Genomic DNA, 15,668 nt, shown 5'->3' with positions numbered 1-15,668 from the left:
TAAATAGAGATGAGACACCTGTGCTGTTCAGGGTCATAATGACCCGCCCACTGAAAATCAAGCCAAATGAGTCATAAAGGATTTGTATTGAAAGTAAACGTTAGTTATATTTATTTTTAGTGTTAAGATGCATACATTATATGATAAAAGATGACCAAAGGCCAGCACACAGTCATCCTCTTGGTGCATTCGTATGTATCTGCAGAGTGTAATGTTGTAGGACTTCTCAGCAACCATTTAGTATGTTTGGCCCCTCCCCTGATACGTGTGAGTGGAAAAATAAAGGTTCCCGTCAAAATAGTATCTGTATTTCTCGCACAGGTGCGGTCGTTAGAAAGAGTGTGTGTGGGTCTGAGATTGGGATGAGACAGGGTGTGTGTCTCTCCCAGTCAGACAGACAGTATATTAGAAGTACTATTACTACATATGTATTAGTTGAGACATGAAAGAAACCCTCACATTAGTGTCCCATGTCCAATAAAGGTGTATTTAGGGGGAAAGTTAGAAGATGATAAACATTGTTTAGTCTGTAAAGTGTGCTTCTCATGTAGGGTGATGGGCACACAGCAGGATCGAGATGGTTCCCAAAACAACCACCTGATTCTTTTGTTTGAAGTTTGAAATGTGTACAACTTTATATATGTGGTTGTGAACGGGGTGTGTGTGTGCTGATATGTGTGTGTGTGTGTGTGTGTTGATGTCTCTGCGCGCATGTGTGTGTGTGTGCGTTGGTGTGTGTGTGTTGGTGTGAGTGTGTGTGTTGAAACTTGGTGGGAGGGAGTAAGAAAGACTGCCCTACATTTACAAAGAAAGAAATAGTCTAAACGTGACTCTTTTGGTGACTTTTAGCCTTCACTTTCACAGCCGGGTCAAATTGACGCGGGAACATCATCTCTGTTATATAAACCTGCAGGGGGGGCTTGCAAATACATGATTTTTTTTTTGTATATTTTTTTACGTTGATTACACTAAATAAGGTCAGCAGAAGAAGTTTTATACAGAAAAAGTACTTAGAAGTATTTTTCCTGGATTTTCAAACTTTGAAACGGGTCAATTTGACCCGCAACATAACAGGAGGGTTAACTTAGCTAGCATAAACATAACTTAGTGTAAAAGGTGGCATGTGATGGAGGTCCGTGTGTTGAATAAGAACAAGACGGACAATAATGTTATGAACACAATAACATATATTATAATGTTATGAACACAATAACAGCGTTTAGATGTTCCGCTCTCGTAGCGCTGGAAGCGAAAGTCTTTCAGATGTAACAGTAACTTCATTGGTGAAAGTGACCGAGCTGTGTGAGCCTACGGGTGATGTCATGTATTAATATATATGATCTCATGTTATGAACTTAAACACGAGGGCGTTAGATGTTGAGATGTTTGTGGGATGTCCTCAACAAGTATAAAGCAGAACTAGTGGTTAGTTCTTCATGGTGGATGGAGGAAACGATAACCGTCTTTACGGAGACGAGACGCAGAGATAAGCCCCGCCCCTCACGGAGCTTCGCAACGCTTATGGTGTGAACACGGGAACTGGTCGAGCGAGTAAACGCACGTGTTTTGGTGTGAACGTACCATTACATGTAGACATACATACATGCGAAAGGCCAAATTATGATTTACATTGTGTACTTCCTTGTCAATTGAAAGTGCCGTCATCATTTCAAGAGATATCATTCATCCACACACAGATGGTGCTCGGAGAGAGGATATTTCTGCATTGTGAGGACATTTAAAAGTCATTTTTTGTTTCTCTATCAGTTTCAAATCCTCGTAGTGGGACATCTGGCTGGTTAAACCTCGACTTCAATGCACTCTTTAAAAGGTTTAAACTTGGTTTTACGGTTCAGGTAAGAATTATGATGAGGTCAAGGGGGGGGGGGGGTTAGGCATGTTGTGGTTATGTCCATAGAAGGCTTGAATGGATAATTGCATGATGTCAATGAGGGTCTGAGGGTCCTTGCAAGTATATACAAACGTGGACAGGAGAGTGTGGCACACTGTGTGTTCTCTCTGAAGACATATTCCCGTGAAACGTGAATATTAACCCAATTGCGTGATCAAATCATCAAAGAAAAGTATCATTACTGCCCTTTAATCATTTCATTTCAATTTCCTCATCATTTCAGGTTTTCCTAATCTCCATCCAATTTTTCTAACCTCCTTCATACAAGTTTTTCTCACTTTTACTGAGGTCTACTCTTTCCTCCTTCCATCCCCTCTATCAGTCTATGCAGGGTGTGATTACACCTTTCCATATCCCATTTTGCCACTTTTTTTCCATCTCCCTCCATCTCTCTCTTTGGCCGTGACTGTAATTACTGCCTCTCACAAATTTTAAGCCATTAAAGTGGACAGACAGAAACACATTAAACATAGGAGACACGCAATGTGTCCAAAGAGACCGGGGGAAACAATACATACCAAACACACTTTAAGCCGCAGTGCAGCGACAGAAGTGCCACAAAGCCGAGGTTGGGCGAGGCGATTTAACCAGAGTTTAGTCGAGGAAGAGATGGAGAGGCATCGCTTTAAACAAGAGGAGGAGGAGGAACCTGACACACACGTGGTGCTTTTTGACGACCGACATTTTTTTCTACCAAAGTACCAAAACAGAAAAGAAAAAATGTCAAGAAAAATCTAAAGGCTTTCAGGATAATCATTCGTTATTACCAGCCATTACAGCCATAGCGTTGACTGGAGAGAAACCTGTATATAATAATTAAAATTATAATAATAATGCTATCCTTTTTATAAAGCACTATTCCTATTACCACACTACTGTTGGTGGTGGACTATTTGGTGCTTTAAAAAGTTATCAGAATAATAATTTGTTTCCATTTTCCATTACTCAAACAAAAAAGAAAATAGGCTCAATGTGATTTTACGCAATCCAGTCCAGGCTTTTGATCACCGCAGGTAAAATTATTATTTTGCAAGGCGACTTTCACTGTCTCTCAAGATGAGCATCGGTCCAATCAGAGCAGCGTTGCTAGAATGTGAAGACTCAACTGGCTTAGTTATCAAATGTTACAGCATGACAAAAGTCTGAGATGTGGCCTTAACGCCTGATCTGACCGATGTCTGGGGGTGGATCGTAAGAGCGCTTCGTCTTAAGGTGCGTTCACACCAAAAGCGAATCTATTTTTCGCGTCGCCCAAAACGCGTGAGTTTACTCGCTCGACCATTCACCGTGTTCTCGCCATAAGCGTCGAGATGCTCCGCGAGGGGCGGGGCTTATCTCCGTGTCTCGTCTCCGTAAAGACCGTTATCATCTCCTTCATCCACCAGAATAACTCACCACTAGTTCTGCTTTATACTTGTTGAGGACGTCCCACACACTAACGACCTCGTGTTTGGGTTGATGACATCACCCGTAGGCTCACTCAGCTCGGTCACTTTCACCAATGAAGTTACTGTTACGTCTGAAAGACTTCCGCTTCCAGCGCTACGAGAGCGGAACTCAAGAGCTGATTGGCCCGAGTTGTGAGATGACCGCCTCAAAGTTGAAATATTTCAACTCCGGGCGAAAATTGCGCCGCTGACAACGCGCCGCTGTAAACGCGTCGCCAACATCGCGTCGCCCCAAACGCGGCGCCCGGAAAAATATTTCCTCTATCGCAGCCACACGCATCTCTACGTTGACTTTTCATGAGATTTGGTCGCGCGAAAAAATGTTTCGCTTTTGGTGTGAACGCACCTTAACAAATGGTTGCTGTGACGGCCGCATGCTAGGGTCAGTGGGATTTATTGAAAGGTATAGCCCATTGTCCTTAATATCTCTGATTCCCCCCAGAGACATCGGAAGGACATATCTCTCTCATTCAAGTATGTAGAAGCCTTCACCCCCGCTTAACGGGACACAGATTCTCTAATTGAGACCAGAACTTCTGTCCTCTACCGACCTGGCGCCTGCAAAGACGAACCCTCGCGCAAACATGACGAGTGAAACTGTTAAATCGGGCCGCCGTCTATCGCTCCCTTTTTAGCCGGCGATAAAAGACCCGCGCGTTATCGTCTCGGAGGCTCTTTCGGCTAGTCGGCACCGCCGGATGCGACGGCGCCGGCACAGTTGCAGGAAATGAACCAAGAGAGCGAGTCTAATGGCGGAGCAGAGGAGGTGCCGTTCAGTAATCGACACGCCGCGGCGTTCCGGGCGGCGCCGGCTGTGCGAGCGCTCTAAAAACCGTCCAAGCAGGCCAAATGACCCCGACGCGAAATGACACACATCCATTTAGACAAACAGATATGGGGGGGGGGGGGGGGGGGATTCAGGAGTGTATCAAATGTGTGTGACGGAGTGAAGGCAGTCATGGTTTTCCTTATCAGACCCATTGGACTACATTTCTAACTGACCACAACTAACCTTCATGCCACCAGCTGGACTGGTGGCATGGCGTCACAGCACTCTGAGCAGCAGTGTTCTGGTCGAGAAAGGACAGAGTGTAGCCCTTCATTCATCATCTCTGCACTCCGACTGGAGTTGTAACTTTTACATTTGAGTTCGCTTCCGACAGCACATTCATTTTAACTGCCATCTTTACTTCTTTCAGTACTTTGTTTCTTCAACCATGATGTGTTCAGCATCTCCGCCATTATGTTCCAAGTGCAAACTTTAAGCCTCAGCGGCAACAACAGTTATGTCCAATATTGCCGTTTAATGTTTTTTCTTCTCCTTTTTCCTGATCTTTAAATAGGTCTGCTCTTCCCATTTTATTCATCTTGCTCATCGCTCGGTGACTCCAGACGAAGAGTTCTCTTGAAACTTTGCCATATAAAAGATTCATAAATAGATATGAACCTTTGTTTTCCTAAATTGTGTTTTCTTCTGTGGATTCCGGGCACTATCAAAGCTGTTGGGTTCTTTTGATAGAATATCTCTTGGCTGCCCCGCTTTTGCACACAGCTCTATCTGTCACTCATGAACTTAAAGGTTTAGTAATATTGAATATGTGGCATGTCTTACATCATTCTAATAAAAGACACGGTCTTGCGTACCCAGCAGCACATTGTGAATCATATCAACGCTTCTAGAGAGATGTGAAGACAACCGGATGCTTATGACGCTGACAGCCGCCTCATGCAGTCCATAGTGAACTCATAGATCCACAGTGAACACGAGGTTGTAATAGTTTACTCCAATACCATTTAGATCAGTGGTTCTCAAATGGGGGGTACGTGTACCCCTGGGGGTATGTTAGATTTAAATTTGCTTTAAATTCAATTAGCATCCAATTAGCATTAGTGCAAGTTAATAAACTGCATTTGATATATATGCTGTATTAAAATCAGACACTGATGGCACAGCGCTATGTGTTACATCTTTTTTGTAACCCTCACCCCCTCCCTAGTATATCACAGGAAAAAAGGTTGAGAGCCATTTGTATTATGAGCGTACAAACTGCTAATTAGCACCGAGCTGTTATGAATGATTGGGTAGGTCTTACATATTTATGCACATACACTCCCTCAGTTCAGTTTTTGTTTTAGGGGCCGTCAGCCTGCTGACTGAATGCACAGCTGAGTAGCAGACAGCTACGAGACATGTGTGGATCATTCTGTCGACTCTCTTACCTCCCACCTGGTTTCTAAAATAGGACCAACCCCGACGGAAAAAACATATTGGCCTAGTTTATAAGCAACACTTTGTGGAGTGTTTCTATCTGAATAAGGAGGCAGGGTTATGTGCCAGAATTCCTTAGAAATGAATGTGTGTGTGCGTGTGTGTGTCTCAATATGGAGTTCTGTACAACTTCTTAACACCAGTGACATCATATGGACTTGCACTCTTTTTCTGTAAATAAATCAAATGTTGTTCCCCAATTGGACAGACCATCCCCAATTAACTGGTAGTCTATGATAGGAACACACACACACACACACTCAAAAAAACGTTTGCATTTTCATGAGGAGAAAAGAAATTAACTCATGGCTGCTGGTTTGTGCTCAATGCAGCTGATCTTCTGATTACTAATATGGGGCCAACAGTTTTGCTCCGTCTTTGTCCCACCAGTCTTCCACAGGTGTGACCTTCAGGAGAGCATGCAGTATTCATGTGAAGTGGATGTGGGGTCAGAGGCAAAGCGAGGCAAGTTTGTTTGTCTAGCACATTTCAGCCACAAGGCAATTCAAAGTGCTTTTCATAAAGACATTAAAAGTATCAACAAATAATGCAAAATAATACAAGATTACAAACAAGAATATTCATTAAAACATTTAAAACAAGCAAGAAATAGAATACAAGTTGCAATGAAGTTAAATAAATAGAAGGCAGTAGTGAGATACAGAAATCGATTCAAAACCTTGAATCTTGTTTAATTAAAGGCAACAGCAAACCGAACAGTCTTCAATCTGGATTTAAAGGAGCTGAGGGTCTCTGAGGGTCTCTGAGGGTCCCAGCAGACCTGCAGCTTTAAGGGACTTTGTTTCAGATATGTGGAGCAGCAAAAACTGAATGCTGCTTCTCCATGTTGAGTTCTGACTCATGGAACAGAACGTAGACCGGTATCAGTCGACCTGAGGGGTCGGGATGGTTCATAAGGTAGCAGCAGATCACAAATGTATTTTGCCCCTGAACCATTCAGTGCTTTAAAAACCAGCAGCAGGATTTTAAAGTGAATTATTTGTCGGACAGAAAGCCAGTACAAAGACCTCCGAACTGGAGTAATGTGATCACTTTCCTGGTCTTAGTGAGGACTCGAGCTGCAGCTTTCTGAATCAGCTGCAGCTTTCTGATTGACTTTAGAGACCTGTGAACGCACCGTGACAGTAGTCAAGTCTACTGAAGATAAACGCATGGACAAGTTTCTCCAGATCATGTTGAGACATAAATCCTCTAATCCTTCATATATTGTTCAGGTGATAGTAGGCTGATTTTGTGATTGTCTTGATATCACTGTTCAGGTTTAAATCTAACTCCATAACTACACTTAGATGTCTGGCTTGGTTTGTAGTTTTTAACACCGGTGATTGAAGCTGAGCGCTGACTTTCGATCGTCCTTCAAGTTTATCTTTATTGAAGAACATTCTGGCACATCTAGTTGTGAATTTCTTCAATGCATTTAGCCAACCTTTGGATGGGATTATAGTCACCTGGTGGTATGGTTATATAGATGTGTGTGTCATCTGCATAATTATGATAAGGGATGTCTATGTGTACAGATTGTAAAGCACTCCGAGACAAATTTGTAATTTGTGAAATTGGGCTATACAAATAAACTGAATTGAATTGAATTGAATAACACACTTTGTTGTTTTTGATAATCTGAGCCAGTGGAGGCATGTACATTTTTAACAGAAGAGGCCAGTATTGAACCTTGGGGAACACCTCATGTCACCTTAGTCAGCTCTGATGTGTAATTAGCTACAAACAGCAAGTATTGTCGGTCCTTAGATTAAGTAAGTAAGATTAAAACTAGTTAAGTGCTGTGCCAGAGAGTCCTACCCAGACTTCTAGTCTGTCTAGTAGTATAACATAAAAGTCGGTCTTAAATACAGCCCTGAGATCTAGGATTACTAAGACTGAAGTTCTGCCACTCTCTGTGTTGAAGTGAATGTCATTGAAGACCTTAACAAGAGCAGTTTCAGTACTGTGGTGTTAATGAAAGCCGGACTGGAAGACATCAAAACAGTTATTTGCGACGACAAAGTTGTTCAGCTGTTGAAAAACTTTTTTCCATTAGGTCACTGAGGAACGTGTTTCTTAATTTTAACAAGCAGGGAAACTTAGTAAAGTATTTTTTTTCATAGATATCTTCTGTTTGTGTAGAATTAGGACACTTTCCTCTGATAGGGAGTGCTTTGTGTTTTAAGAAGGACAAAAAACCCACTCACAAATCAAGCATGAAAACATTTGCAAACGACTGACACTGAAGCTTTGGCAACTTGTGCCTCGTCGTTGTGTGCCTGTGGTTCAGGATGTTTCTCTTCCATGGACATGTTTTTATGAATACTCTGGTGTAGTACTGTTATTTTTCTCTTTGACTTGAGAAAAAAAAAAAGAGTATTCTCACAGCCTCTGCACAGTTACAGTCCACCTGAACGCGACGCGTGGAACGAAGTAAACTTCCTTTTATTCATTTTTAAAATATATATATTGTGGCAACCCGGGGGACTTGGAGGTGAGATTCGGTATAAAATCAGGAGACTCAGAGACGTTGCGCAAAATAAAGTGTCTTTTAATAAAACGTATAGGACAAGGGGGGAATGGGCATCTACCGGCAACAAAGGATTCTTCCCGGTCGGGGTCTTTGGTCTCACACCTGGTGTGAGACGGTTCCCATCTCCTGTATGTGCAGAGCAGAGAGGGTCCAGTTACCTCCGGTCTGTTGCGGCTCCTCTCCTGAGGTTCCAATGTTCAGGCTGCTCTCCCCTGATGCCTTCCAGTGGAGGGTAGATATAGTCTCTGTCTCTCATCAGCTGATGGGCTGCAGGTGTGACCACTCCCATGTGCCAATTGGCTGTAGCACCTGCACTGGGAAGTACGCCCCGTGGATCACTTCCCCCAACCTGAGCTTTGGGATCCGCCTCCTGGGCCTTGTCTGCTCTGCTTTTCCCCCTGGTCTGCCACAATATATATATATATATATATATATATATATAAAAGCAACCGCTTCAGCGAACATGAGGAGATAGCTAATCTCCAGTTCCTGCGAATGCAATAAAAAAACACACAATAAAACCCAACAACAATGAAGTAGAAGAGCTCGTGCAAACAGCAGGAAACTAAACAAGCCTGTTTTGTTGCCTTTGTGCCCTCGGTCCAGAGAGTCTGACCGAGGGTAGAGCGTTCTAGGTTTCCTAAGGAGACAAAGAGAGAAACATAGCTTCGGGTTAACAAGATCAGATCATAACCGCTCCTCTACCCGACTACTGGAGCTCGCTATTGGGCGATTATCTGAATGTGAACGAGCCGCCCTATTGGCTCTCTGTAGAGAGGCTCTGCTCTGTGTCATCTTTTTGTCAGCTGAAGGCGTTCCAAATGTCAAGTTTTAATTAAATATAAGAATTGATATTTTTATCACACATGGGGGGGGGGGGGGATTTCTCTCTTTCTCCTTCTTATTTTAATTTTTTTCTTCCAGCAAGATTAAAAGGAGAAACGAGGCAGAAAAATGTTTTCGACTGACTTAACGTGATTATCTTTTGTGTTTCACAGTCGAAAATACCCAATGTCTCTGTTGGAATTACAACTAAAACAATATGGAGGGAATAAAAGACAGATGAGAGAGTTTATTTTACACTGTCTGTATTCTTTTTTTTTAAGCCACAGACTTAGTTTACAGCGTTTAGATTGTGTATTTAGTCAGAGTCTCTCTTCCCTCGCAGTATCTTCCTCTTCCCATTTCACTTTTCCAACCGCTGCCGGTCAGCTGACCGTCAGCCTGCTGTCTTCACAGCTGTCCGTACTTAAAAGTGACGAGCGGCCTACCAAATAAAGAAGAGTGCTCGGGGTGCCTTGAAACGGGCCTTCTACGCACTCCCAGTGTGAACAGTGAGAACAGTGCGAACAGTGCGAACAGTGCGAACAGTGCACTGTGTGATCTCCGACTACTCCCCTGCGGTTAAGAGTCGTGAGTGAGGAGTCGGCAGTCAATCAGTTGGAGTATCAAACGGCACTGCAACCACGAGTGGTCCTTGAGCATGCGGCCATTAATGAGCACCCACAATATCACTCAGTTTGGAGGAGTAGTATGTGAGTATGTGAAAAGAAGTTCGTACTCCTACCACACAAGGAGGCGGGACTTGATTCTCTTAATCCAATCGTAGCTCGCCATCCAATGTCACTCCAATCATCAGCGTGATCCAGATGGAGAAATATGTGTTTTAGTAATAACAAGAATAGTATTCAGGACGTTTAAAATTGAAAGAATTGCTTCTGTCCAACCTGGAGAGGAATCCTCCTCTGTTGCTCTCCTGAAGGTTTCTTCCCTTTTTTCCCCTGAAAGGGTTTTTTCTATTTCTTGGCAGTTATTCCTGATCCGATGTGAGGTCAAAGGTCAGGGATGTTGTCTGTGTACAGATTGTAAAGCCCTCTGAGGTAAATATGTGATATTGGGCTGAACAAAATAAACTGAATTGAATATAAAAGGAACTTTTCTATTTTATAATATCTTTCTTTACCGACTTGACATTAACGGAAGATCTTCCCATTTTTGTTCTTGTTTATTTTTATTTGTAATATTTCATTCAAACTGCTTGAAGAACATCATTTTAAATCTGATAATCTGAGATGTCGCAAACCTTTTGTTTCCGTATCTGCCAATCAAAACCATCTCCGTCTCTCACCGCCTTGCTGTCGTCTGCTCCAGTAACTCGACCGCTAAAAAGAAAAGTCTCCTCCCAGAAGGTGACCAATAGCTGGGTTACAGCGAGAATCTTTGAGAAAACAACTGTTGCAAAACCTTCGAAAATAGAGATAAAAAATGAACTCGGCCATTTCGGTATTATTGGTTTAATGGTTAGACTTTGCACACTGGTTTGACTCACCGGCTGCTTGCACAGCTGAGACCTGATTGCACACACACACACAAACACACACACACACACACACAGACACACACACACTTTAACTGACAGATAGACATGCAACACATGTAGAGGCAACTCATTCAGGCATATAGAAGTCATCATGAGAGAGGTCAGTCACACCTGTGATGCAGATCGATATCTATAGAACATCATGCAGCATTAGATAGATCAAGAGATCAAGTGATGAAATACCGCCCCCCCCCCCCACACACACACACACACACACACACACGTAACGGAGCAGTCGGGTTAGGAGTCTCCCAATGTCAAGTCACTGCACAAAATGTATTCTTTTCATGACTGTGTTGCAACACAGTGTAATGTGGTGCAACACAGGCCTCCGAGCCCTCGTGCTGCAGTCGGCGCGAACGCCATAAACTGGACAACGTGGCGTCTGACGCGGTGATCGAGTTTACCAACAGCGGAACAATCCAGGAGGTATTCTGTAGGGACATGAAACATCAACTCTAAAACGAAACGGGAGACGTTATGTGAGGATACACAGAGTAATGGATACACGGATGGACCAATGCTGTACCACCATACATATAACAGATGTCACCATGGCTACCGTCTCTGATGCACTGATACTTTGTTTTCCTCTTCCCTTCTGAAGATAGGACATCCAAAAAGGTATTTCTCATTAAATATGAATGTTTCTGAAGGGAGGATATTGATGTTTCACGTCCCCCCTGTCAGAGAGCACAGAGCTCGGGGTCATTATTTGACCGGCTCTCCGGATCGCTCGACCGTAAAACATGACATCTGCGGACGCTGCGCGGCGAGTCTGGATCGATACGCTGTCCGGCTAAAAAGAAGTCCATCTTCAATAGGAAGGAATGAATTTCAAAGGTGAGGAAACATAAATCAAGGAGAGAAGGAAGATGATAAAAAAGAAGAAGACCCGACAGACGTGCAGCAGCTTTCAAACATTTCGATGTTCAAAGTCGCACGGAGAAAGTGAGAGAGTTGAAGTTCAGTGCACACATAGAGGGATAGCCGTCTCTACAGGATTCACTTTGATAAAACTCCTTAATGCAGTGGATGGATATCAAACCTCTTTTCTATTGTCGGTCTGTGAGAGACGGGAAAGACAAATGGGGGAGGTGAGCTCTGCTCTTCACTTTAAATCTAATCATGCCTCAGGTAATGGAAGATGGAGTCATGAGATTACATCTGCAAAAATTCTATATGTAGCCCCTTCCTAATAATTATGATGTCATATTAATAATGGATAATGGATTTTCCGCACTTCCACCATCTTCACTGTGGGGCCCATACGCCTCTTAGCCTGCAGGTTCATCCACATCTAGCGGGTGGGGGATGGGGGGGGGAAATAAAAAGAACCTAATGGTTCAGAGTGCTCATATTGGAACGTTGATTTCACCCCCCAAAGAATATCTACTAAGTTACAGCCGACACCTTTTTGGGCCTAAGAGAACGTTGACAAACCCAGAAGTTTTCTTGGGCTGGGAGGCGGGCTTAAAGGTGACAGGATGCCAACGATTTTGAACTATCCAGGTATACAGGACTGTCTCAGAAAATTAGAATATTGTGATGAAGTTCTTTATTTTCTGCAATGCAATTAAAAAAACAAAAATGTCATGCATTCTGGATTCATTACAAATCAACTGAATATTGCAGCCTTTATTCTTATAATATTGCTGATTATGGCTTACAGCTTAAGAAAACTCAAATATCCTATCTCTAAATATTAGAATATCATGAAAAAGTATACTAGTAGGGTATTAAACAAATCACTTGAATTGTTCAATTAACTCGAAACACCTGCAAGGGTTTCCTGAGCCTTGACAAACACTCAGCTGTTATAAATCTTTTTTTTTACTTGGTCTGAGGAAATATTAAAATTTTATGAGATAGGATTTTAGAGTTTTCTTAAGCTGTAAGCCATAATCAGCAATATTATAAGAATAAAAGGCTTGCAATATTTCAGTTGATTTGTAATGAATCCAGAATGCATGACATTTTTTTTTTTTAATTGCATTACAGAAAATAAAGAACTTTATCACAATATTCTAATTTTCTGAGACAGTCCTGTATACTCTGAGATGAATTTTTTTTTCTTCTTTTGCTTCTTACACCACTGAGCAACCTTTGTAGGAATGAACCGAGGCTCCGCCTCCAACGCTGTTTCCGGGTTCACTCTTTGACACCCATGATTATCCTCCTCACGTCAGGATTTAGTGCCGATGTGAGTAAATATGAAGGACACATATTCAGTATTTTAACAACCAACCATATTCATCGGTGTACGCAATTCCATTTTTGACTTGTCTGTTAAATTTTTTACAGTTTTTGGTGCTGCTGAGTTCTGAGTCCACGGAGAGACGCTCGCTCGCGCTGATTAGACGAGGACGCAGACGACGTAAATTGTCCAACGTTGTGATCAGATGACAGTTTGATAAGGGTCAACGGTGCATCGTCTGCTTCTGATCTGAAATATATCTCTAAAAAAAGTCACTTGGGTGTCAAAACGCTGAAGCAAACAATCTGAAATCCACAAAGTCACGGTGAGGCTCCAGACGTCGTCTCTTGGCGAGATTATGAGAGCGTTGGCTGTTTTCTTGTGGCTGCGGGCGACTTGCTGGTTGTGTGTCTGAGCTAAAGACGACGTGAAATCCACTCGGTCTGTGACACCGCTGCAGGAGTTGTTACAAGACACGCTGCCCACGCAGACATGGTCATACGAAACGGCTGTGAGGGGAAACGCTGGCAAAAGAATATGTCTTAGTTCGGCGAATTAAAGCCAGATATGCTCATATGGCACATGATGATCTATATATATTATACTAATATACAACATTAACAATAATAAAATATATATATATATAATGATAATATACAATAACAATAATATATTATATATATATATTATAATAATATACAATAATAACAATAATATATTAATACATATATTATAATAATATATAATACAATATATATATACATGTATATATACATGTATATTGTATTGTATATATATATATGTATGTGTATGTATATGTATGTGTGTTTGAAACTATGATTACTGAGATATAATACGATTATCTATTTCAATGAATATAATCTTAATATGGTGATATGGGCACCGTGCACTGTCGGGCCTTCTGTGCTTTTGGGCCTTGCACGTTCTCCCCGTGGCAGTGTGGGTTCCCTCCGGGTTCTCCGGCTTCCTTCCTCAGTCAAAAGACATGCAGCTCAGGTTAATTGGAGACTCTAAAATGCGCATGAGCGTGAGCTGGGTCTGGTCTCTGGACCCTTGACCGAAAACCAATGATGATTGAAGAATTATGAAATTTTCATGGATCGTTCAGCCGTCCAGGAAACACACCGGCTAATTGCACAGCGTTGTGAATCTGTTGTGCACCGACAGATATGCTAGAGAGGTTCATGTCATTTATGTTCGCTTTCTCTCATTCCAGGCTTCCTGATTGTTTTCACCTGTCATCACACCTGTCTCCTATGCTCATCAGTGTCAGCCGCCCCTGATTGGTCCCACCTGTGTCTTGTTACCATGTGCTTAAATTCCCCTGTCTCCCAGTGTTCCTTGTCAGTTCGTCTGGTCTTTTGCCATGAACAGGTCGGGTTATGTTGTGCGCTTGAGAAGTTTTTGACCCCTCGCTACGTGAGCGCTTTCATTTTGTTCACTGCAGAACTGAAAAATAAAGTATTTATAAATACTTTATCTCTGTCTCCGGTCGTGCAATTGGGTCCTACTTCCTATGTCTGAGTTCGTAACAGAACGAACTGACCACATTATGGACCCAGCCGACCCAAGAACGCTTCACGCCGCTCTGTCGGTACAGGGCGTGACGATTTTTCATCACGAGGAAAAACTGGACAAAGTCAGCCGGGAAATACAAGAGCTGAGAGGACGCCAGGCCGGGGTTCAGGAAGAATTATCTACACAGATGCAACAACTGGTTGCCCAAATGAATAATTTTTTCACTCATCAACAGACTGCTCCTCCGGTGATGTCATCCACAGCTGAGAATTTGCCTGTCAATACTCCAGCTGACGACCCAGGTCAGGCTGTTTCCTCCCCGTTACGGCTGGCTCTTCCGGAGAGATTTTCCGGAGACTCTTCGAATTGCAGAGCCTTTCTGGTACAGTGTGATCTGCATTTTCAACACAACCCAGCAGCTTTTTTATCTGAGCATGGTAAAGTGGCGTTTATTGTGTCTCATTTAACGGGAAGAGCTGCAGCCTGGGCTACTGCAGAATGGTCTAGAGACACCGAACTATGTTACTCATTGGCCGATTTCATAGAGACTATGAGGCGCATTTTGACCACTCATCGCCTGCTACGGAGGCCAGCAGAAGACTGTTTCAACACGCCAGCTCAACCGTCAGGTGGTTGATTATGCCATCGAGTTTCGTACAGCAGCAGCGGACAGCGGATGGAATGTTCCGGCTCTTCGTGACGCCTTCATGACAGGACTTTCGAACCGATAAAGGACCAGCTGGCTCCACTGGAGACACCCGGGATCTGGAATCCTCATCGCTGTGGCCATCCGGATCGAGCAACCGCCTTCGAAAGAGAGAGGAGCGCCGACGCAACCGAGATGTTATTCCCAGCTTCCAGAATTCGCCTCGAGGGTCGCGCGCCAGCGGAGGATTTCCAGCTCATGTTACCGGACCATCAGAGGACTACACTTCAATGACTCCGTGAACCCATGCAGCTTGGAAGAACCAGGCTTTCTGGAGGAGAGGCAGCGCCGTCACGGAGGGTTGCTGTTTTACTGCGGCCAGCCGGTCATCAACTCGCTTCATGCCCGGGAAAAGATCGTGCTCACCAGTCAAAAGGAGGGCGCTGGTGAGCAAGTTTCCGCAGACTTCCTCCTCGACCTGTTACTCAGGTAGACATTTGTATTAACAATCAGACCATTGACCAGGGTGTGTTAATAGACTCAGGGGCTGACGAAAGCCTTATAGACTGGGGCCTAGTCAAACAGCTAAAAATAAAAACTGTCCCGCTATCTCATCCTGTTAGTGCCAGTGCCTTAGACGGCCGCTTGTTGTTCAGTTACCCATTGCACTGAGCCCATACGGATTACTATAAATAAGGACCATACCGAGAGCATGCAATTTCATATTTTTGAGTCGACTCA

General features: G+C 43.2%; 2 long non-coding RNA genes across 2 annotated transcripts; one reads left to right on the top strand and one right to left on the bottom strand.

The window, feature by feature from the left end:
• Positions 1-8,167: 8,167 nt before the first annotated feature.
• Positions 8,168-10,363, bottom strand: LOC130201762 (uncharacterized). The gene is made up of 2 exons (XR_008833251.1): positions 10,249-10,363; positions 8,168-10,017 (listed from the first exon to the last, which is right to left on the bottom strand). It is a non-coding gene; the product is annotated as an uncharacterized LOC130201762 (long non-coding RNA).
• Positions 10,364-12,665: 2,302 nt separating this feature from the next.
• LOC130200998 (uncharacterized) lies at positions 12,666-14,095 on the top strand. The gene is made up of 3 exons (XR_008833115.1): positions 12,666-12,748; positions 12,850-13,067; positions 13,980-14,095. It is a non-coding gene; the product is annotated as an uncharacterized LOC130200998 (long non-coding RNA).
• Positions 14,096-15,668: the final 1,573 nt, after the last annotated feature.

This window comes from Pseudoliparis swirei, chromosome 11, assembly GCF_029220125.1.
Source record: "Pseudoliparis swirei isolate HS2019 ecotype Mariana Trench chromosome 11, NWPU_hadal_v1, whole genome shotgun sequence".
NCBI lineage: Eukaryota > Metazoa > Chordata > Actinopteri > Perciformes > Liparidae > Pseudoliparis > Pseudoliparis swirei.
This window is presented reverse-complemented; position numbering and strand designations above follow the sequence as displayed.